Below are 8,925 nucleotides of genomic sequence, written 5' to 3'. Positions count from 1 at the left end.
TCAGATATATGGCGACAAGATATTTGTGCCACCAACTCCGTTGAATGTTTTGACTTCTCCATGGACTTTTTCTCTGTGGGGTATTGATATGATTGGGATGACAGATCCCTAAAGCTTCCAATGGTCATCGATTCGTTCTGGTCGCCATTGATTACTTCACGAAATGGGTCGAAGCAGCTTTATATGCCAATGTCACTCGACAGGTGGTTACACGGTTTATCAAGAAAGAGATACTCTTCCGCTATGGGATACCTAGCAAGATCATCATTGACAATGCCAGTAATCTCAACAACAATATGATGAAGGAGTTGTGCGAGGAATTTAAGATCGAGCACCATAACTCTTCAACATACCGACCCAAGACGAACGGCGCCATAGAAGAAACTAATAATAACATCAAAAGAATCACCCAGAAAATGGTCAAGACGTACAAGGACTGGCATGAGATGTTACCTTTTGCCCTGCATGGTTACAGAACCTCGTTCCTCACATCCACTGGGGAAACTCCATACTCGTTGGTATATGGGATAGAGGTTGTCCTACCAATTGAAGTCGAGATCCCTTTGTTGTACCCCGAAATTTGCCCTCCATTTTTTCATATTTCCACCCAACCACTTAACTTGGGGATCAATTTCATACATTAACAACTCATGCATAAGCATCATTCATTCCATTAGGGGATCACCATAGATTCAAATTTCTTGGCCTGTGGAGCTAGGGTTTGCATGTGTAATAACTTAAAAAGTGTGATTTGGATTTTCATCAAGGCATAGGGGATGTGAAACCCTGATTTCTTGATGGTGGAGGTATGGATTCAACAAGGGGCTACCTAAGAAATCCTCGGGGGTCTTCAAAACCCTAGCTCTTGATGGTATGATAATGGGATCCTTTTGAGTTTCAATAGGCTTTGTCTTAGCCATCAAAACCCTAATGAAGACTCATACATTGGAAGACTTGTTGTTGAAGCATATGGTTTGGTAGGCTTCATGGAAACCCTAATCAAGGAGGGAATGGTCTTGATGGACTTTGTGGCTTGACTTTCCTTTTTGGAGACATCCAAAACCCTAACTTCATCCACCTTTCACCCATTGACTGATTGGCACCACCTTGATCTTTGTCCTTTTATCTTGGTTCAAGCCTATAGTCCTATGGCTTCCATGTTTTTCTCCATCCTTGTCATCCCATCTGATCACCTAAAGTACAAGGTCCACTATTGGTTTATTTTCATCTGGTCATTGGTTTTAAATCCAATCTTAGTCTCAATTCTTGGTTGTTTTGTTCATGGATGGGTTTTTCTCTCCAAACCACTAAAGCCTATTGTATCACCATCCAAGAGTTAGTTATGTCCTTTGATTCATAGTTAAGCCTTAACCTTGTTTCATTAAGTGATGGCCTTGTTCATAAACCATTCCATTTACAAGTCATGACCATGTTCATTTCAATTCAAGCACATACAAATACCAAATCCATTGTAAAATAAAAACAACTTGAGAACCATTTAACTTCCAAATAACCATCTATAAACCATTACATTGATCATTACATGAAAAATTAAAAGTCTTGGCAACTTTTGACCAAATGTTGACTTTAGTCAACAGTTGACTTTTTGGTCAACTTTGACCAAAGTCAACCCAAATCCCTAATACCCTAAATTCTCATCCTAAAGCCCTAAATCCCATTTTAATCTCCAAAATTCCACCATGATCAATTGGTTTTCCATTTAGACATGTTGCTTCAAAATTCCAAATTGATGTCATGTTGTCTTGTTCAACCAACTTCCATGTGCACATGCAAAGCTAAGGAAAGAGACAAAACCAAGTTGAAACCAAGCAGAATCATGAGCAAAGTCATAATTGAATTGGTTTTATCACTTGTAGAATGCACATCAGCATTCCAACATAACAACATGTACAAGTTGCCATGCACATCCAGACATGAATCAGCAGCAAACATCATCCTACAGCAAGCCTACAAAACCCTGCAATTCCAACAGTTCAAATCAGAACAGGTTAATCTGCATGATATTTCGAGGCCAAATGCATAACACATCACACAACAAGGCCAAGAAAACTACTTGATTCCAACCTGTAGACATCAACTCCAACATCATAACATAGCAGGAAGATCAATAGAGTCACAAATATTGCATCATCTTGTAACCATCAAAGCTACACCTTATAAACCATCACAACAACCAAGAGGTAGCAGTAACCTTAATCAGCACAACTGCAAATGATACAAACCAAGCACTACCAATCCAAGCATCAGTTGTAGCCCACGAGCTATCTTCCAACAATGGAACAGAACCAACAAAAAGAACATCTAACAAATTACCAAAGCCATAACATGGATTCATTTCAGTTCATACCATTTGTTCCAAGCATTCATCAAAATAGGTCAACTATCAGCTATGATGCCTAACAAAGTTTGAGCAGGAGTTGCAACAAGGGAATAAGACCAAACAAACACCAATTTAAGGCAAATTCAAACCTACTGTAAATTCAGACCAGACTTGCAGGATCCTTGTATCTCACAAGCCAAACCATGACTAGACTGCATAGCTAATCCAAACAATGCCATTGGAAGGTTGACATCATATGCCATCAGTCATAATGACACAACAGCATCTCAAACCAATTGGTTCACCATGCCAATTTTCCATGATGCACCTGAAACCCAGTAGTTAGATGCATTACCTTGGCTCAGTGAACTTCCTGCTATGCAAAATTGCAGTAGGAGGGAGACTATAGCCAATACATGAACTCTCCACATCAAAATGTAGCAAGTCATTGCAACTAATGGAGAATGTACCAACACAGGATGAGAAATAACCTCTTCATACCAACACCAACAACATTGGACACATGATCACACTAAATTACACCGTGTTTTTGACTCGGATTTCACATGTTTATTAGGACTTTATTATCATTTTGTTTGTATTATGCTCTCTTTTCTCTTGTTTTCAGATATTTAGCACTTTCAGACTCTTTTGGAAGAAACGAAGCAAAAAGACCTAAAATTAGGGTTTTTCGGAGAAATTACACACATGGCGTTGCACATGGCGGCCGCTATAGGGGAAGCCATGAGTCATCAACCCTCAACTAGGAGGTAACCGCCACGTTCCCATGATCCACCCCATTTACACACATGGCAGGCGCCATGAAGGGATGGTGGGAGCCACCTTTGCAAATCACGTTCCCACTAAGTCCCACTAAGGAGAAGTTGGAGGGCACCATGGTCTTTACAAACTGCTGAAAATCTCTATAAATAGCTCATTCCATTTCGTTTTCTAATCATCCAACTTAGTTTTACAACACTAAGCATATATTTAGCATTTTTAGTAGCGATAATCCGTCACATCGGGGGGTTATCGCACCTTTGTGAGATTGAGTTGGGTCACTTCGAGTTGCTGTCGTCTTTAGCTTCAAGAGTCAGAGGTTTATTTTTTTACCATAATCGGAGCCTCCGTTTGGAGCAGGTTCTTATTTATCGCTTTTATTTTATTTATTTCCTACATCGCTTTTAATTTATTTATTTCCCGCATCGCTTTTATTTCATTTATTTCCCGCACTCACTTTTATTTTATTTATTTCCCGCATCGCTTTTACTTTATTTATTTCCCGCACTCGCTTTACTTTATTTATTTTTCGCACTCGCTTTATTTTATTTACTTTCCGCACTCGCTTTACTTTATTTATTTTACGCACTTTACTCGCTCTCTACGCCTCACATTCTAAAACAAACGTTTCATCATGATTAACACAGTTGTGTTTGTTTGTGTTACTATGTCTGGCTAAATCTTTTAAAGGTTAGAATGTAAGGATCGTGGTTAATGTAATGTTTCACATATTGAAATCTGTAGAAATACTTTAAAGGCTGTTTTGATTTTTAACTTGAGTTTTCTAAAACAAACTTGGTTAGTTTTAATTATTCGAGGAGTGCGAAAGCACCTTGGCTTAGTAACTAGGAATCTTTATCACTTTAAGGAAAAACTAATTTTGAAACTGTTTTCGAATGCGTTGATAGGTTTAAAATCAGGAAACCCCTTGGGTAAACTTTCCAAATCAAAATCACTTTTCAACTAAGTTTACGAGTCTCATTTCTTAAAAATAGGTTTACAACTTTAGCGTTCTGCACACCTTTTATAAGTGACAATAAAAGGCCTTAATTTAAGGGTAAACTCGGTTTTGAATACGCGAAAGCGACAATTCCTGTTAAATGGATTCTTTTCAAGAGTAGAAAATATTGCCTCATAAGTAGTTCTATTTAGACAATCGAAACATCACTTAGTTGACGTGAATTACATTCAACCTGTCTTTACCTGCATTTATTATTTACCGTTATTTTTCAAACCCAATATCTCTTTTATACCACCTTAGATAAACACCGTAACGATAGTATTCGATAGATTGACGATTGGTCTCTGTGGGATCGATATTCTTTTATATTACTTTGACGTTATTCGTGCACTTGCGAATCAACACGATCAAGTTTTTGGCGCCGTTGCCGGGAACCAACTTTGTCAAATTTCTACCCTGTTGTTACACCGTATAGACTAAGGCATTATTATCCGGTAAATGCGAAGAACCCATAGTACCAGAAATTTAGTAGATCCTTTAGCGGAACCCGAACGTTATACTCGTACACGCCTCTTACTCATCCGAATTAAGAAAGCTATGGTCGAGAATCGCGATAGGAGACCTCTTAAGGAATTCGCCTAACCCTCTGATGAGGAACCTAGTTCGAGTATAGTAAACCCCGTTATACCTGCTAACAATTTTGAACTAGAACCGTCTTTGTTGCAATTAGTGCAACAGAACCAATACACGGGTCTCGCTACTGAGAACCCGAATCAACATTTAAAAGTTTTTATCCAACTAGCCGACACCTTTAAATCTAACGGCGCTTCACCCGATGTGATTCATTTAAGATTATTTCCTTTCTCCCTCAGGGATAGAGCACGTTCATGGTTAGATTCACTTCCAGCTAATTCAATAACTACCTGGGAAGACCTTAGGAGAGTATTCCTTGCTAGATATTTTCCCCTAGTAAAATTGTTGTTCTTCGAAACCAAATAACTAGATTTGCTCAAAACCAAGGAGAATCGCTTTTCGAAGCTTGGGAGAGATATAAAGAGCTATTCAGAGTCTGCCCACACCATGGCCTAGAATAATGGTTGATCGTTCATACCTTCTACAATGGACTCCATTATAACACCAAGATGAGCATCGACGCTGCCGCAGGTGGCGCGTTGATGAACAAACCTTATCCAGAAGCTTGTGACCTAATTTAGGATATGGCCCAAAACCATTATCAATGGGGAACTGAACGAGCATCGATAGAGAAAAAGGAGACCCAAGGTGGAATACATGAGGTAAGCTCTCTAGACATGATGCAGGCGAAAATGGACGCTTTAGCCCTTAGGATCGAACATATGTCTACAAACACTAACACCGTAGCAGTAGTCCACACAGAGTGCAAACTCTGTGGATCTAAAGGACACGAATCGGCGGAGTGTAACCTTTTAAACGAACTAAATATCGACCAAGTGAATTACGCCCAAGGTAACCCATTTTCAAACACTTACAATCCTGGATGGAAGACTCATCCAAATTTCTCCTATAAACACCAGAACCCTATCCAAAATAATGCACCTCAAAGACCGCAAGGTTATCAAGCCCAAAAACCAAATCAACCTATGCAAGTTGTGCCCTAGAAGTCTAACCTTGAGAAGATCATGGAAAGCTTTATATCAGGCCAGACTCAGCCGAATAAAGAATTCCTAAACCAAAACATTCACGTAAATGAACTTATAACGCAATTAGGAACCAAGGTTGATCAGATAATCACTCACAACAAGATGCTTGAAACCCAGATCTCACAAGTAGCACAAAACCAAGCCCCAAAAACTACACCTGGAGGCCAATTTCCTGGACAACCTCAACCAAACCCTCGAGGGCAAGCTAACGCTATCTCGTTACGAAGTGGGACCGCTTACGAAGGGCCTCAGAACCCAGCAATGAGCGAGTCCAAAACTTCTAAAGAGAATATGCCTACCAACATAGAAGAGGAACCGGAGGAATCTGAGAAACATACCAACCAAGAAGGTGAAGCCAAGGATAAAACTTACAAACCACCACCCCCGTACAAACCACCAATCCCGTATCCGCAAATACTTAAACAAACCAAAGTTAACAACCAATATCAAAAATTTATAAAAGTGATAGAAAATCTTCATGTAGAGATTCCTTTTACCGAAGCTATCACCCAAATTCCGTCTTACGCCAAATTTCTCAAAGACATCTTGACTAACAAGCGTAGGCTCGACGATCCAAAACCCTTGGAATGCAATTTTATTTCCGAGGATAAACTTGCTAAGAAGGAGAAAGACTCTGGTAATTTTTCTATACCTTTCATTTTAGGAAGTCATGTGATCGACAAAGCTTTCCTAGATTTAGGCGCTAGTGTAAGTTTAATGCCCTTAGCTGTTTGTAAGAGGTTAAACCTAGGAGAATTACAACCAACTAAGATGTCCCTACAATTAGCCGATAGGTCTGTTAAGTATCCTGTAGGCATTTTAGAACACATCCCAATTAGGATCGGTCAACTTTATATCCCAACAGACTTTGTGGTCATGGATATCAAAGAAGACGAAGATATCCCTATCCTTTTAGGTAGACCATTCTTATCAACAGCCGGAGCTATAATAGATGTCAAAAGAGGGATTTTAACCTTCGAAGTAGGGGACGAAAACATCGAGTTCATTCTTTCAAAATTCATGATGGCACCAATTCTAGGAGACGCATGTGTTGGTGTAAGCCCTAGAGGCCAATACCTTTGGTACTTGTATCGAATTATTTATTAATAATAAAAGGCTTTTTCTTTATTATGTTTGTTTAATAAAGTCCCTGGAATAGATAGTCCGTTTAATGTATCAAGTATGACTTAATCATGAGATCACATTAAACATAAGGACATTATTCTTAAAGTATTTGTAGTCGAGCTTTAATGTGAAGTGGGATAACATTAAAGCATTAAGACTATTATGTTTGTAGACTGATGATCACATCTCATGGATCATGGATAAAGAGTTATCAAGTCTTAAACATAGGTATGAATATTAAGAGTAATATTTATACCGGATTGACCCGCTATGAGAATACTATATAGAAAGTTATGCAAAGTGTCATAAGTTATTCTCATGGTGATAATGGTGTATACCACTCTTCGACCTGAAACCACTATGGACCCTAGATGTAGAGTCAAGTGCTTTATTGCTGATCCAACGTTGTCCGTAACTGGATAACCATAAAGACAGTTGATGGGTACTCCACAAAGCATGCTGAGGGACATGAGTGTCCTAGATGGAATTTGCCCATCCTGCGTAACAAGATAAATGTCTATGGGCCCAATATTGAACTGGACAAGGATGACACGGTCTATACTTTGTGTTCAATATAAACATAAGGGAAAAAGGGTAATTATACACATAATTATTATCACAGAAGGATTTGTCAGATCACATGACATTTTCGTGACTTGGGTAGCAGTGATGTGTTGCTAGATACCGCTCACTGTTTATTATGTTAAATGCGTGATTTAATATAATTGTCAACATCGCGAAAACCTACAGGGTCACACACAAAGGACGGATTGATGAGAGATAGAGTAACTAAGGAACATCGTAAGGTACGGTGTTCTTAAGTAGAATACGAAATATGGTAAGGTACCAAATACTTAAGTGATTTTGGCATATTATGAGATATGGGCCAAAATACACTTAAGTGGGCTTTTTAGCTTGAAGCCCACACATGTGGTTCTATAAATAGAACCCTTGGGTAGAAGCATTGTAACTCTAATTGGAATTTCGTTTCCCTCTCTCTCTCACTCAAAGCCTTCATTCGAGCAGCTAGCACTGAGATTGAAGGAATCCGTTCGTGTGGACTGAGTAGAGACGTTGTCATCGTTCAACGTTCGTGATCGCCACAAGAGGTAACGATTCTATCACTGATCATGCCCATTCGTAAGGATCACTAAATGGAGAATTTTTTAAATTCCACTGCGCCTTGGATGGCAATTCTCCTTCAATGGTATCAGAGCCACTTACGAAACCATGAATCTGATAACTGTTTTTGTTCTGTATTAATATGATTAAAGACAGAATGAATCAAAGATTAAATTGAGATCGATCAAGTTATATATATATGATATATGTAATCCTGATGCAAAATACATTATATATGATATAGTGTTCTCGTTTCGTTCATTCAAACACTCAATGGTTTTTTTCCTTTGAGCGATTAATTGTCGTTTGCTTCTTGATCCGACATTAGTATGGTGAAGCAATGACGTGTTGATCAAGCATACTGAATCAACAATCGAGATTTGTTTGACGGTCTAAAATTGGTGCATCAGGGTTAGTGACGGCACAAGGGTTGTGTTGTCAGAGAGTTATGCGATTGGGGTTATGACTGCACAAGAGTTATGCTTTCTAAACACTTTTTGGAACAGTGTTAATCGGTTAACACATATGGTTAACCGGTTAATGCAATACGAAATAAGATTTTAAGTTTTTCAAACAGTGTTAACCGGTTAACGCATTTTGTTAACCGGTTAACGCAAGACGGAATACAGTTTTCCAACAGATTTTCAAATAGTGTTAACCGGTTAACGTATTTGGTTAACCGGTTAACGCAAGACAAAAAGAAAATTTTGAACAGATTTCAAACAGTGTTAACCGGTTAACGCATATGGTTAACCGGTTAACGCAAGGCAAAATTCACCCGTTCGGCTAACTCTGCGTAGTGTGATCGGTCGTCGAAATTTAATTTGGTTTTAATTAATTAAAAGAATTAAAATTGATAATAATAATAATGTGTTTATTATTGTCTTGTGGTGATCGGTTATGGCCTAAGTTTTCCT

At 38.6% G+C, this 8,925-nt stretch overlaps 1 non-coding gene across 1 annotated transcript; it reads right to left on the bottom strand.

Annotated features, from left to right (window-relative positions):
- Window positions 1-5,062: 5,062 nt before the first annotated feature.
- Window positions 5,063-5,169, bottom strand: LOC127133168 (small nucleolar RNA R71). Its single transcript, XR_007807161.1, has one exon. It is a non-coding gene; the product is annotated as a small nucleolar RNA R71 (small nucleolar RNA).
- Window positions 5,170-8,925: the final 3,756 nt, after the last annotated feature.

The sequence above is a fragment of the Lathyrus oleraceus genome, chromosome 3 (assembly GCF_024323335.1).
Source record: "Lathyrus oleraceus cultivar Zhongwan6 chromosome 3, CAAS_Psat_ZW6_1.0, whole genome shotgun sequence".
NCBI lineage: Eukaryota > Viridiplantae > Streptophyta > Magnoliopsida > Fabales > Fabaceae > Lathyrus > Lathyrus oleraceus.
Note: the sequence above shows the minus strand (reverse complement) of the source record. Positions and strands in the feature narration are given on the sequence as shown.